Source organism: Pinus tabuliformis, chromosome 4_2 (genome assembly GCF_031772625.1).
Source record: "Pinus tabuliformis cultivar Carrire ecotype Pingquan chromosome 4_2, CPIR1, whole genome shotgun sequence".
NCBI classification, from domain to species: Eukaryota; Viridiplantae; Streptophyta; class Pinopsida; order Pinales; family Pinaceae; genus Pinus; species Pinus tabuliformis.
The window spans coordinates 666,463,896-666,480,997 of record NC_142304.1 but is presented as its reverse complement, the minus strand read 5'-3'; positions in this window follow the sequence as shown (position 1 = coordinate 666,480,997).

The window sequence follows — 17,102 nt, the reverse complement described above, 5'->3', positions numbered from 1 at the left end:
AATTCGAAATTCATTTTTCAAATCTTGAAAGAATAAAATGTAATAAAATATGATCATTTTAGGCCTATAAATCCCTAAAACTATGTGTAGCTCACCTTAGATAAGTTATAAATTTTGAAAAGAATTGAGACATTTCCAAAAGGCACAATTTTTTCTCACTGATTTTTAAAATATTCCCAACTATTTCAAGCTCTTTAGCTAAGGTTCTATGAATTGTCATGAAAAAATAGTTTTTTTAATCATTAAAACTACAATGTAGTGTAAGTGACATCATTAAAAATACCTAGAGCAAAAAAAATAAAAACAATCCATCACAAATCTAGGAAAGGTGATTTGAAGGTTTAAATGAAGAACAACATCAACAAATTTTGTCGTGTATGATATATTCTTTAGGAATTGTCTACCCTTACAAGCTAACATTTTGATATAGTTCCAATTTTTTTTTTTTTTTTTTATTATTATTATTATTATTATTATTATTATTGGTCCTATGTTAATATAAATTATCATGTAGCATTCCAAATTCAAACTGAATATTGGAAATGAACAATCTATCATCAATGCATCAATATACAACTTGCATATTTCATTATATGAATGAAGTATGAATATATGAAAAAGGTCTTATTTATATAATTTATTTGATCATATCAAGGCTATATATGACATTTGTATCTACAACAAGGGATGATTATTTTTGTTATACAATTTTATTTTTGTTATACAATTTTAAGGTCACTGCCAAGGAAGATGCTAAATTGGTGTATGAGACCCCTCTCATTCTTAACTTGTGACCTATTAGTAGGAAACATGTTATATTAACCATTAGGATTAGAATATCTCATTTTGAAATTTATAATGTATCTTTAATACAATTATATTTTTTTATTATAAATTACTAACGTTGAAAAACTCAACTCACTATACCACTAGATGAATTCAAAATTTAAGGCATAAATGAAATCAATAAAATTTTGATACCAATTCAATATTGAGATTTAGTTAGCACGAAAATGTGGCTCAATAGAGATTGACTCAAGTATTCTTTAATGACTACATTTTTTTCAGCTATGGTAATTACAAAAAATAGCAACCTCATTCAATCTCATGGAAGTTATTCATGGCTCCCTAGGAGAGTGTACAAAATAAATATAACAAATAATAATATTTATATGTGGGAATTCTTATTTATAGCATTTATGTGGTCATTTCAAGGCCACACATGGTGTTTGTGTAAAAAGTATAGATTCATTAGACTCTCCCATTTTGTAATTTACAATGCACTATTAATATAACTATCTTATTTAATTAAAACGTAATAATGTTGAAAAATCAACTCAGGAAACTTCTCAATGAAGTAAGAGTGTAAGAAATTGACTAGCTCCATAAAATATTGATAAAAACATGGCTACCTAAATCATACAAAGTGGGGGACTTTCTTCCATTCTTGGCATCTAAATTTGATCCCAAGAGTTTTTTAGATCTACAAATGATTTAGACTCACTAGTAAAAAGAACCCACAAGTTACTTGAAAATTAGTGTCTAATATAGGTACAAATGAATCTTGTTAGGTAGACTCCATAATAAAAATAACCCACAAGTAACTTGCAAATTAGTGTATAAGAAGAGTACAATTGAATCTTCTTAGGTCACAAAGAGTTTGATTTATTGACACCAATTAATGTTTGGGACTAAGTTAGCACTACAGTGGTGTTGAACATAGATAGACTCAAGTATACTTTAATTACTTCATTTTTTTCATCTATGATAGTGATAAAAATGAATGTTGTCATTCAATGTCAAGGAAGTTATGCATGGGTTCCCTAGAGGAGGTTTGGCATAGTGTACAAAAATAAATATAATGGGTAATAATATGTGTATGTCTCTATGGGCATGTGAATACACACACAGGCAACTAGGATGTGTGAGCACACGTTTCCATGGTTGTTGAGCACAAACACACATGCATTCTCACTTTCTATGTGTAAGCATGGGACATGTGGGGAAAGTGAAACACATGCACATAGGCATATGCATGTGCATGTCTGCATGTGTTACACAGATTATAGATGTAAGATCTTCAACTTAATAAAATACATGCTAAATAGTGTAAGGAAAATAAAAATGTCACAAGTTAAGTGTATGTGCATATTTAGGATTAGGATAAAAAAGAAAATTCATCAAATATTAAGTTGTTAAAAATATATTATTGGAATCTAGTAACTTGTACCTCAAGCAAGTAAGGATATATACATAGTCAATAAATAAGAAGAACCTAAATTTATGAATAGATGAATTGCTTAACAATATGCTTGAAAAGATTTCAACTATAATAACAAATGCCCAAAATATTGATTTCATAAGGTATATTGTTGCATGGAAGGCTATGTATTATAGAAGATAATTTTCTAGATTTTCTTTTGTCTTCATTTTTTTAGTCAAAGTGAGATATATTGAGGCTTAGTATGATAAACCTCATGAAAACTTGTAAAATCTAACGAATCTTAATGTTTAAGGGTATATTAGTTCCAACTTTATTTATCTAATTGTAAAAGGATGAAACTTAACAAACTTTGGTCATCTTAGGCCTATAAATCCCTAATTCTATGAATCACACACAAGTTATCAATTTTGAAAAGCACTTAAAGCATAAAATTCAAAAGGGCCCAAAAATTTTTGAATGATTTTTTTTCATTTTCATAAAGCCTCCCAACTATTTTGAAACCTCTTTGACTAAGTTTTAGTAAGAATTGTCATTCAAAAACAAGTTTTTGATCATTTCTTGATAGAAATATTTAACAACTAAACCCTAGTGCAACTAACCTCATTAAAAATAAGTAGAACACAAGAAATGAAAACAATCCGTAAAGCATGTGAAAATTGATTTCATATTTTTAATGATGAACAACATCATCAAATATTATGTATGATATCATACACTTTTATGTTGAACTTTATTATTTGCTTTATTTTTTTGTTTAGTTCCATGTCAATCTGAAGCATCATGTAACATTCAAAATTTTATGTGGTGTTTGGGGATGAATGATTGATCATCAATGAATCACTATTCAACTTGTATATTTCTATATTTCCTTGTATGAACTAAGTATCAATATATCAATAAAACATTTCATGTGATTTTCTTTTCTATCTCCTATGAAAGTGTAGGCCAGATTTCTTTCCCATCGTTGGCTTAACAGTTCTTATTTCTATGAACTAATTTGATTTCCTATCAATTCTCATTTGTTTTCTTTAGGACACATAATTTTACTTTTATTTCTTCATCCCATGCAAGCTACAAAATTATCACCAAACCCATGCCAAATAGATTTATGTATGTAGTGTCACAAATAATGTTCCAGGAATAAGTGACTTAATATAGGATAAGAAATATAGAAAAATACTAAAAGAAAATATATTAGACCAATAAAACTCATTATGCTAAGGCTTTTAAAATCTTTAATTGGTCCTATTTTGTCTAGTAAAAATTTATTAGATAAGGATTATAAATCTTCTTGTTAATTTACAATTATATCCGATTATATGAATCCTTCAATCTATAATAGGGATTTTTGTATAGCTAGCCTACCCCACCAATAATCTTAGTAAAAGATTTGCGAAAATTAAAAAAATGAAAGCCAGATATGCTCATTTAAATTTCTAGCTAATTATCAAACATTCTAAACACTTTTAATCTACATGCAATGGTCATAAAATAAGTAAAAATACATAAATTTAAATCTTTGAAAACAAAACTGTAATAGGAATACCACATAGTGAAAATAAAATTGTTTAAAGTTGAGTTTATAATTGTTTGAATTCCTTTTAGTATCAATTTATTTTACTATTATCATGAGGTATATATATATCTATATATATATCTATATATATATATATATATATATATATATATATATAGATATATTTATTCAAAAGTTATAAGTGGTTAAAATGAAGAGGTAAGAAACTGCCTATTGTAAATCTACTTATTTTATTTTATTTTATTTTTATTTCTATTATTAATTTTATTTTAGTTTAAAATTAATTTAATCTATTTTTTATTTCTTTCATGTAATTTTATTAAATTTAAAGAAACTTCCAATTGTAAATTCATGATTTTGTTTTAATTTTATTTTAGTTTTAAAATAATTTATTTTTATTTTTATTTTTATGTATTTTGACCAAATATAAATGTTAAAATAAGAGAGCAGAATGATAAATATATTATTATTATTATTATTATTATTATTTATTTTTAGGATATATATATCTATCTATATATATATATGTTTTTCTAAATTTTAAAAGTAAATTTGGTTTTTGTTTGTTTTATTTTGATTATTTTATTATAATTATTATTTTACATTTTTATAAAAATAACTAATTTAATTTACATAAATTTACATATACATATACATATATACATATAAATATACACATACACATACACATCCACATACACATACACATACACATACACATACACATACACACACACACACACAGAGATATATATGTTTTTCTAAATTTTAAAATTAAATTTGGTTTTTGTTTGTTTTATTTTGATTATTTTATTATAATTGTTATTTTACATTTTTATAAAAACAACTAATTTAATTGTCATACTAGGAGGTAACTCCTCAAATCAAATAATGTTATTCATTTAGGTTGTTCATTATTATATACGAGCGGGAGTGACTGTTCAGTTCATCTCCCGGTGACTGTCCATCTTTTCTATTATTTATTTATATTAATTACATTTGTTCACCTAATCCCTATAATTACGTGTCAACATTCCCCCTCTTAATCTGAAGGGATGTTTTTAAGTCCAAGCATCGTTATGAATCTTTCAAGCTTTTCTCTTCCAAGCACTTTGGTGAGGATGTCTGCAATTTGCTCATTAGTGGAACAATGGCAGAGATGGATTGTTTTGGACTCAACATGATGTTGAATCAGATGATATTTAGTATTGATGTTCTTCATTTGATCATGGAACTTTGGGTTCTTGGCCAACCTTATTGCCAAGGTATTGTCAATCGCGAGTGGAGTTGATTGTACTTGTTTTACTTGCAAATCTTCAAGAATTTTCCTAAGTGTCACACGGAATTGGTCAAGGGTGCAGACACAGCTGACCTTCCTAGAAGTCTAAGACATTCTAATGACAAACAAGACAAAATGGAGTGATCTTTCTCTAAATAAACCTTTTACAACATGAAAACTACAAGTGTTTAGGCTTACCTTATTCCAAAACGCTGTTGTTGTAGTTTGTCCTTGCCAATCCGGATGAGCTCCTCCTTCAAGTCAATTCCTGCAACCACAAACAATCAAACAATTACCAAGCACTTGCATTTCATATAATAAAACATATATTCAACATGTAGACCAAGGAACACATGAAATAACTCATTAACACAAGCTATTGAGAAAAATAAACCAGTTTGTATTAATAACGAAACAAAGAAACTCTTACAACCTGGCCTTGGTGTTGTGCAAGTTCCTCCCAGGGTCCATCAAGGGTTTTCCTCTACTTTGACAAAGCTCACCCACTTCCAAGTAGAATCAAGCAAAGACAATCTCTCCTCACAAAGGTTCTAAATGGAAGACCTAAATCCTGCAGCATTTACCCAAAGAAAATGTATAGCTCCAACCTCCTCTCCCTCTGGCTCAATGTCTTTATTTATAGTGCTGTAAAGAGGTTATTCAGGTCCACTATCAATGGGATAATCCCCCTCTTTGGGTGGGATAGCTCCCTTATTGATGGGATAAGTTCCCCCTTAATAGAGATACATGAACCAACTGGAGGCGCATCCATTTCATCAAACCGACCTCTAGAATGTTCTAGAAGTAACCACAAGTAACTTTTTCAAGATAAAACTCGCGCATTTTTCCTTTTACAGAGGGACGCACCTGTCCCTTAACATACAGAGCGTCCATGGACGCAGATTTTGTGAACATGGTCAGCGTCCCTGCAGGTAAGGCTAGAGAGAACCTGCGACCCCAGAGTAAAACATAGTTTTTACAAGACTTTCTCTCTTCTTTGAGTTTGAGATGGATAACAGAGGCATGAGACTTGCCTAAGAGGGTAGCATGACTGTTGATTTGAGCCATACTAACTGTAAGTAGTCAAAGGTGACACTTTTTAGTGTAACAGATTGCCCCCTAAAGTGCGAAGCCTGGAATAGAGTAGGGTTTTGTAATTCTAGGAAGGGTGAAGCGCTTTATCATTTCAAGGATTGTCTTATGGATGGCCTGGTTGGAACCTGCAATTTTCAACACAAAATACATGGATAAGATTATATCATCACTGAGGTAGGCATTCCCATACTCAGATTCAAAACTTTAACTAATGGACTAACTATTCTGATACAGGAATGATCTTGCAGTACATCATTTTTATAGACTTTTGTAGACACAGTATGGACGCAGCCATCTGTTTATGATTAGTCTACATAGATAATGAATACAAAACTCCTCGCAGCCTGGATGGTAGAAACTAGATCCAGGGTCTTCACTTCTACTTCCCGAATTGGTACGATTCTAGCCATGTGATTAAATGATTCGATGTCGAACATGTTAGAAACCACTTGATTACCAGTCGATGATGTAAACTGTTAACAAGCGTGAGAGAAACCACCAGTAATGTCAATGGTTCTCAAAGTACCAAGTACAACCCGTGAAATGTGAATAGATGTTTTGATGTCGAACACTTCACGGAATCCTTTGATCGAAAGTCAATGATGTAAACTGACGTCAAAGGCGAGAAACCTGCCATTGATGCATGCAGACTTCAAGGTACTGTCGATTCCTAAGTCATCTTTCTAGATAATGTGTCGATGTCGATAGAAAGCGACCCGTTGCAGGCAAGCCCACAACACGAAATCATTGTTCAAGTTGAAGAAATGTTGCTGTAAGGACTGACTCAGGGATGGTCAAATGGATGACAAGTATTTTGCAGATGAAAGTTTTTGCTTGCAGACCTCTTGAACACATAACGACACGACAGATGGCTTGGTGACGAATAACTCAAAGTTAAACCCCGGAACCCGGTTAAAGACTTTCAAAGTGGTTTGGTCAACTGTGAGGTAAAAGATTTCCCAACCCAGGTGAATGAAAAGTGTCGTGTTCAAGAGTGGTAATAAAGTTTCTTTTGAGATAAAGGTAACAAATAGGCTCATTCTTCTCTCTTTTCCCCCACCATTTCTGGCAAGTACCTCTTTATTTTTAACAAGCTTGAGGAGGATAACATATGCTTGATTATAAGCTCATCCTTCGGACGAGTCCAACCTAGTTTAAATTCGAACCCTAGGAAGGAGTGGTTCGTTCCTGTTTGTAATTGAACAGGTCCTTTACTGTAAAAGTTTAACGAGTCCAGTATAGGAGAAACTCGGCGTTTTTCAATTTTAGAGAGTCTGAAAAAACAAAAGGAGACTCCACGTTGAACTTTTTCGTATATTTGTGTCCCTCAAGCCCGAAAAAGTATAAAATAATACCTGGGGGAACCGCTTGATCTTGCGACCAAGGAGTACTTTCATAATAGTGTCGTCGACCTGAAAAGTAAAAAGCGATCAAGGACACGTCGTTTTATTTCCTTATCGAGTTTGAAACGACAAAAACCCGGCAATCTTTTCCTGATTTTACGGTCAGAAAAGAGCTAAAAGGGGACCGTCTTTTAATTCCGTTTTAACGAGTGTAAAAGAAACGCTCGGCGATCTTTTCATGTTTTAGGAGTCAGAAAAGGGCTTAAAAGATGACTCTGATATTTTGTTTGTGAAAAATTACAATTTCCCTCGAAATCCCTTTGTCCTGCACAAAAGCGACACATTACTCATACCTGTTTAAAATAGGCAAAAATACATTCAAAAACATCTTTTCATGGTAAAAAATGAACTAATTCATCCAAAAAACCTATAAAAAGACCTTTTACCATGTCATTTTTACCGTTTCACTGTTGAGGTTGAAAAAGGAGCTTTTGACAAGAAACTTCCCGTGGTCGTTGCGGAAAATCTGACCGTCGGAATCGAACGCCGTCTCATCCAGGTATTTTACACATCCTACTCTGCATTTCTATCCGTTTAGAATTAATTTTTAGGTCTTAGTTTCATTTTTTGGGGGGTTTTGGTTTTGGAATGCGCCTCTCGGCGGACGCGGGTGCCCTTCGGGTGACCTGCGTCCCCCGACTTTTTCTCATACGGGAAAACGGTCGGAAGACGCAGCCCGCCTTCAGGCTAGCTGCGTCCGGGCGCCCTGTGCTACAAAGCCGGGGTGCGTCTTCCGAGAAACGCGCATTTCAAAACCCCAACTCTCTCAAAAAACCACCAAAAATTCCCAAATCAATTTCTAATTGCCTTTTTGATATGCAGGGCATTAATCATGTTAGACTGGAGAGAAAGAGAGCATGTAGAGGAAGATGAAGCTGCAATAAATCATCAACCTTCTCTGGATGCCCTAAGAGCATGCGGATTATACAAATATTGGACCATACCGGGCATGAGGGGCCAGGTAAGATTCTTGGAATGGCTGGTTGAGCGATGGAACGTTCAAGAACAATGCTTTTACATAGGAGGGCACCAGCTCGAGATAGAGCCCTCGGATGTATACTTTCTCACTGGCTTGCCGAACAGAGGTGAGCAACTCAGTCTTGCGGGGACTAGGCCGGGTGGCCAATCCCTTGATAGTCTCCGCGAGGATTGGTGCACATGTGGGGCTCACCATTCAAAAGGCATAGAGATAAAACACATCACTTTACCGGAACTCAAAGTCATAGCGTTCACGGTTACCAGAATTTGCGGCGCGGCCGCTTTACACATTGCTTCCGGATCCCAAATGCGGATGGCAATTGACTGTTACCAAGGCACCATTTTCAACTGGTGTGAAGCTGTGTCGGCTCATATGAAGAGCCAACTGACCAAGGCAAAGAACGGACGACTAAAGACTTTTGGATATGGGCCTATAGTCGTGAGCTTTGCCTTGGAGAGAGTTCCAATGCTGATCCCTCAGCAACTCACTGTTGATATCTTGGGTCCTCGGGAGCCAAAGCTGATACGATGGGTTGCGGTGATGGCCCGGCATCCTGACGAGGGTGCGGCAGTGGTTCGATTCTCAGATAGTTACTTTCACTGGTTAGAGGACCAGGTTTTTTCGATACAGGACTTTCCGTATGCCGGAATGGATTTCAGAGGTGATCCGGACATGGTTCTTCCACAGGGAGAACAATGGGACGACAGAGGTACTTTTATTTTCACAAGTTTTCTAATTATGTATTTTTTTTATTTTTCATATATATCGTCTCAAAACTAACAGTAAAATTTTCAAAATGCAGATGTTGGTCCACAGCGTCCAGCCAACCTCCGGCCTTTTGATAGACTACATCCAGCTGCACCGGTACCGGTCCCACAGGACGCGACAGCAGAAGTACTAGCTGAGTTGGAGCATGATCTAGAGCGTCTCACGGCAGATATACCTGAGACTACTATGGACGACATTCCTATCAGGCTTCAGCGCTTCGTAGTCGCGGTCCCTGGACCGTTTAGGAGATTTTTGCGTAAGGTAGCCCGCGCAGTGGTGTCATACAGAGAGCACCACCAGTGATTGACTAGTCACTTTTGTAGTCACATGTGACATTTTGACTTTTTGTACTATCATTTTGCCGATCATAAGGTGTTTTAAACCTATGATCGAAGACGATGTATATATTTTTTGACACACTTCTATCTATATATATCACTATTACCGGCTTATCTTGTTTAACATATGTGATGAAATGTTTTTAAATTTACTTGCATGATTATCGTAAATGTCTGTCCAACATTCGAGAAGCAATTGCATCTGCTAATGTATTCAAAGACCTTGGAATATGTTGATATTCAATGTAATCAAATTCACGTTCCAAGAGACGCACTCTCAAAAACAACCTTAATAACACAGGATTTCTAATGGCATAAACTCTATTAAGCTGTAATACAACAAGTTCAGAATCTAACCTCACTATCAAACGTCGAATTCCAAATGAAATAGATTCGGATAATAATTCAACCACTGCACTGTATTCTGCAATGTTATTCGTTGTTTGACCGAGGCTTACCCCATGCATAGAAACTAACTCGTCAGAGGGCGAATAGATAACCCAAGCTGCGGAAGAGATATTCCGTGTATTACGACAAGCACCATCAGCAAATCCAATGTATGTTTGGAGAGGCGTCGACATCTACAATATCAAGAGTAAAACCAAGATAAGCCAGAATAATGACGAAAAACCACACTCTCTAAGCTAAGCACACTGACTAAACTAACACACTTGCTAGCTAGAAAGAAAATCTAACCTATCTAAAAATTTCTCCATTCCCTTCATTTAAGCATAATACCTCTTTAAGTAAAGTCCATTTCTGGGTTTACCCAAAGAGTCCCCATCAAAGTCAACTAACTCATAAGCCCCTTTTGCTAGCTTTCGCTTTACAATGTAGGGCCCATGCCACATGGGAACGAATTTTCCGGCACCTAGCTTATCGTTAGCTTGATCATATAATAGTACTAGGTCTCCTTCCGAAAAACTTCGAGGGGTTACATTTCTATCATACTGAGCTTTCATTCGTTTCGCGTGAGTCTCGATTGCCAATGTAGCGTCACGTCGAGTCTCATCTAATTTAGCCAAGTACAATAAACGTTTCTCCTCTTCGGAAGTAGCTGGAAGTAATTCGACAGCCATTTGAAGTGATGGGATTTCGCATTCAATGGGTAACACAGCTTCTAAGCCATAAACTAGCTGGAAAGGAGTGAACCCTGTTGAATTTTTCACTGAGGTTCGGTATGCCCATAGCGCTGAAAATAACATGTTGTGCCAATTCGACCGATGAACACCAATGGTACGTCGGATCATGATAACTAGAACTTTGTTGATAGACTCAACCAAACCGTTGGCTTGCGGATAATAAGGAGTAGAGCTATCGTGGCGCAAACCAAGCTGGCTTGTAAGCTCAGTCATCATGACATTTCGAAAATGGCTCCCATGGTCAGTAATGATTGCTTGTGGGACACCAAACCTAGTTATGATATGATTGAATACGAAAACTGCAGCTGTTTTGCCGCTTGCGTCGAATGTAGGCATCGCCTCGGCCCACTTAGTAAAATAATCAACCGCGAGGATGATATACGCATGCCCCCCGGCCGAGTGAGGGTTACAAGTAATAAAGTCAATACCCCATTTGGCGAATGGACCAGCGGCAATTATAGGGTGGAGAGGAGCAGGTGGAGCGCGCATCTTTCGATCAAACACTTGACAGTTGTGGGACTTCCTGACTGCAATGATACAATCTTTAAACATAGACGGCCAGAAATAACCAGCGCGCAACACCTTCTGAGCTGTGGCATACCCAGACATATGACCGCCACATGCTCCAGAGTGACAATCATTCAAAACCCTCTCAGCCTCTTCGTGAGTTAAACAACGTCGAAAAACTAAGTCTGCCCCCCGGCGATAAAGTGTATCTCCAATAATTTTGTATGGCTGGGATTGAAACCGAATTTTTCGACGTTCCGCTTTGGAAGCTTCAGGCCGAAAGGTTTGGGTTTGGAGATAAATGATTATATCCCCGTACCACGGATCTACAGTACTGATAAGAAACAAAGATTCGTCCGCAATGGACTCCTCTGCCACAGTCTCTGTGTCAGCACTCGGGAAATCACACATCAATTCCGCAAAAACTAAGGATTTCTTAGACTTGGACTTCTCGAACTCCAAGTCGAACTCTTGCAGGATAACAATCCATTTAGAGTACTTGCCCCCTAGCAGTTGTTTTGTCAAAATATAAATCATAGGGTTGCAATCCGAAATAACTGTAGTTTTGCGGAGAAGAATGTAGTGACGGAAACGCTGGACAGCTTGAACGGCTGCCAGGGCCAATTTCTCCACATGCGAATATTTTAGCTCAGTTGGATTCAAGGTCCTACTAAGATAATATATCACATGCTCCGCTCCGAATTCATCTTCTTGAACTAACACCATTCCAATGGTGGAATGCGAAGCTGCGAGGTATAAGAAGTAGTCCTGGTTGTAGTTGGGAGGATGCAATAACGGTGCATGGGTCAACGCGTGTTTTAATGCATCAAAAGATTGTTGGGCAATCTCGTCCCAAAAGAATTGTGCGTTCTGTTTCAACAACCGTGTAAAACCTTTAGTGACCTCGGCGTAGTTTGGGATGAATCGGCGTAAAAAGTTCGCTTTCCCTTGCAAACTTTGGAGTTGGCGCAAACTCGAAGGAGGAGGCAATTTGATGATAGCCTCGACTTTCGAGGGATCGACGCGAATGCCGGCTTTTGAAACAACAAATCCCAGCAATCGACCTGTTTCTATACAGAAAACACACTTGTGGGGATTCAACCGAATCTGATAATGCCTACACCTCATAAAGATTGCTCGTAGGTGGACAAGGTGATCAGCTCGATGTAAAGAATGAGCAGGCAAATCATCGAGATAGGGTTGCACAATGTGCTTGATGTCATGAAATGCATAAGACATCGCCCGTTGAAAAGTGGCCCCGGCATTCTTAAGCCCAAAAGGTAACTTGCAATAAGCAAATGTCCCCCATGGACAAATGAATGCCGTTTTTGGTTGATCGGCAGGTAGAATATTGATTTGATTATAGCCCGAAAAACCATCCATGAAGGAAAACATTTCACTTCCGGCACAATCATCAATAATTTGATCGATATAAGGCGTAGGATAGTTGTCTTTTGGACAAGCTCGATTTATATCCCTATAGTCGATACAGATTCTTATTGTTCCTTGTTTCTTGTTGACCGGAACAATATTCGATACCCAATCCGTTAACGGGATCGGATAAATGAAACCTGCTTTCAACAGCTTTTCGACTTCTGCTTTAATCGCAGCCGCTTTTCGAGGGTGAATTTGACGCAACCGTTGCCGGATGGGTTTAGCATCCGGGTAGGTCTTTATTTCATGAATAACAATGGCAGGATCAATTCCCGGCATTTCCTCGTAAGACCAGGCAAACACGTCGCGGAATTCTTGGAATAGGGCCTTGTAAGTTTGGATTTCTTCTTCAGTACATGCGGCACCTATATGAATGTTCTCCTCGATTCCGGGCTTCACTGAAATATCAATGGGAATAGTACGAGAAATATTCCCTAAATTCAGCTCTGAATCAGAATGTTTCGTTGGATCCTGAGCGTCTTTGACATATTCAGCGGTAAAGATAGATGAAAAATCATTTTCAAATGCATCATCCTTAGGTAAAAACGAAGATCTGTGATGGAGATCTTCCCATGGTAGATCGTCTACACTTAGGATTTCGCGAAGTTGTTCGTCAGATGACACGACTTCGGGAAACGTTATCCGTTCTAAGGGTGAGGTGAAAAGTGACTCTTCACTGACCACATTCATTTGGTCAATTTCGGTTGAATGAAAGTCAGTAAAAGACATGAGAGCTTCATAAGCAATTTCATATGGACTCAAAGGCATAACATCACCGAGTGAGTCTATCTCAGAGTCAGATGGGACGAACCAAGGATCGTCATAAATAATGTTTTCTGATGTAATCATATGAATGGTTGCAAATGAAGGATCTGCGTTGAGTGGAGGGAGAGGAAAAGTTCCCAGTAAACCGGAATCCTTAACTAAACCTACACCAATGTCCCTATAAGGGATTGTCGTTTTACCAACATGCTGGATAGTTTCTGAAGAGGTTGGGTCGGATGAAAAGTATGTCAGCTGATCAATAGTCACGATCTTACCGTTATGTGGAAACTTAATGACTCTGAAGACCGATGAAACGACCGCTGTCATAGCATATGACCAACTTCGACCCAAAAGAAGGTTGTAGTCTAGAGGGGCATCAACCACTTCCACATCCAGACTAACGGTTTTACCTTCAACCCCTATAGGCAATTCTTGTAGAATACCAAACGGACGGAACCCACGGCCATCAAAGGCCTTAAGGATGGTGGGGGATTGGTTCAACGAAGGAGAACCAAGCGATCTCCAACATTGAATCGACATAATACACGTAGAAGCTCCCTCATCAATCACAGTCCGATGAATAGGCCTGTTTTTGACTATCACTGGAATTTGGAAAGCCATTTGATGGGGGAGACGTGGTGTACTATTTTCTAGATCAAAGATCATTAGGTTCGGGTCCTGAACATCGACAGCTCCGATAGCCGACAAAAGCAATTTCCGTTGTGCTGGACATGATTGCAGCACTTCGAGTGCCGACATTGCTGAAGGTGAAACAACTAAGTCCTCAACAATGTTGTAATTCTGGGCTGCTCTCGCATGTGGATTGAAAGCAGACCTTCGAAGTACACCCTTGGCGGGCGGCTTAATCACTAAGTCTGGGTTAGGTTTTTCGATCTGTAGTGGATCGGAACCAGGAGCTGAGGTTGATGGGTTAGAGTGAGAAGATTCTGCTTCCTTGCCATCAACAGGAGCCTTACTACCATAATCTTGCGATCGAGTCGCAATCCTCACATGAGACATCATCAAAATGGGTTCTTCACTGGCATTCGAAGAAGAACCTATCATCTTATTCTCCTGCTCTGGAAATGGATTTTTTAACACAGCAGGAGTGGGAGAACCTTTGACTATTTTCACTACCTCGGCCCGATGAGGGCAATCTCTCGTAAAATGATCTTCTTCACAAATGAGACAAGGATATCGAGGTTTGCGCTTTTCGTCATTGGTTTCCGACTTTTCCGTTTTCTCCTTTGGAGCCTTGTCTGCTTTGGCCTTTTTCTTTCCTTTCTTCTTTCCACCGTTTTTTGGTTTGGCCGTAGATGACTCTACAGCGTGAATGTCGGCGGTAAGTTCGGGAGGAGAAGACTCTCCTGTCGGAGAATCAGGCAAAGTGATAATTGGAGTATTGGAGGCCTTGGAAGACTTCTTCTTACTCTTCGTAGTCACGATACCAATCATACCATCAGCGGCATGAGATCCCGAAGGAGCAGCAGCGATTTGATTCGACTTTGGAAGATCCGGAATCTTCTCGTGTAACGTACCCGACTGAGTGTAAACTAAGTCAAGGTATTGTGCCTGAGCAATGACTTGCTCCTCAGTAACTACTCCGGCCTTAGCTACATCTTCAGTAATTCTTGGTAATAATGATTTGACAAACCATTCAGCTAAGATTTGGTCCGGGATAAAAACTTTCACTAATCTCCTTCGACGTCTCCACTCATGAATGTGATCAGAAATGTACGTGGATGTCGATTGTTTTAGCGAAGTTAATAATTCTGTACCATTATCATATCTGACTGGTAACTGAAAATGAGTTAAGAACGAGGTAGCTAACTGGCTAAAGTTGTAAAAAGAGGCCCGTGGTAACTCAATGTACCACTTGGCTGCGAGACCAATGAGTGTACGCTGGAAAAGACGTAAGCGGATGGAATCATCTGAGATAGAATTCGAAGCACACCAGAGGTGGTAAGTCATCACGTGATTAGACGGATCCTCTCCAGACTTACCTTCGAACTTGGGTATATCGCTGGGCAACTTATTTGGCATTGGCGGCCAGAACTGAAGATATTGAATTGGATCGTTCGTTAGGCGCGTCAAGTCGGGTAAATCTAAAGTCGCAATAAACGGTAACTGCCGGTTAGGATCTCTAAAACTCTGAGTCACAATACCAGCCCTAGGAGGAGGATATCCAGGATAACTAGGAACAGGAGTCGCATTTGGGATATTATATCCTCCTGGAAAACCAGGATTAACCGGACCGTACTGGGGTTGCTGAGGTTGTTGATAAGTGTACCCAGGATACGGTTGATACTGGTAAACTGGTTGTTGGGCAGCTTAAATGAAGGGAATGGAGAAATTTTTAGATAGGTTAGATTTTATTTCTAGCTAGCAAGTGTGTTAGTTTAGTCAGTGTGCTTAGCTTAGAGAGTGTGGTTTTTCGTCATTATTCTGGCTTATCTTGGTTTTACTCTTGATATTGTAGATGTCGACGCCTCTCCAAACATACATTGGATTTGCTGATGGTGCTTGTCATAATACACGGAATATCTCTTCCGCAGCTTGGGTTATCTATTCGCCCTCTGACGAGTTAGTTTCTATGCATGGGGTAAGCCTCGGTCAAACAACGAATAACATTGCAGAATACAGTGCAGTGGTTGAATTATTATCCGAATCTATTTCATTTAGAATTCGACGTTTGATAGTGAGGTTAGATTCTGAACTTGTTGTATTACAGCTTAATAGAGTTTATGCCATTAGAAATCCTGTGTTATTAAGGTTGTTTTTGAGAGTGCGTCTCTTGGAACGTGAATTTGATTACATTGAATATCAACATATTCCAAGGTCTTTGAATACATTAGCATATGCAATTGCTTCTCGAATGTTGGACAGACATTTACGATAATCATGCAAGTAAATTTAAAAACATTTCATCACATATGTTAAACAAGATAAGCCGGTAATAGTGATATATATAGATAGAAGTGTGTCAAAAAATATATACATCGTCTTCGATCATAGGTTTAAAACACCTTATGATCGGCAAAATGATAGTACAAAAAGTCAAAATGTCACATGTGACTACAAAAGTGACTAGTCAATCACTGGTGGTGCTCTCTGTACGACACCACTGCGCGGGCTACCTTACGCAAAAATCTCCTAAACGGTCCAGGGACCGCGACTACGAAGCGCTGAAGCCTGATAGGAATGTCGTCCATAGTCGTCTCAGGTATATCTGCCGTGAGACGCTCTAGATCATGCTCCAACTCAGCTAGCACTTCTGCTGTCGCATCCTGTGGGACCGGTACCGGTGCAGCTGGATGTAGTCTATCAAAAGGCCGGAGGTTGGCTGGACGCTGTGGACCAACATCTGCATTTTGAAAATTTTACTGTTAATTTTGAGACGATATATATGAAAAATAAAAAAATACATAATTAGAAAACTTGTGAAAATAAAAGTACCTCTGTCATCCCATTGTTCTCCCTGTGGAAGAACCATGTCCGGCTCACCTCTGAAATCCATTCCGGCATAAGGAAAGTCCTGTATCGAAAAAACCTGGTCCTCTAACCAGCGAAAGTAACTATCTGAGAATCGAACTACTGTCGCGCCCTCGTCAGGATGCCGGGCCATCACCGC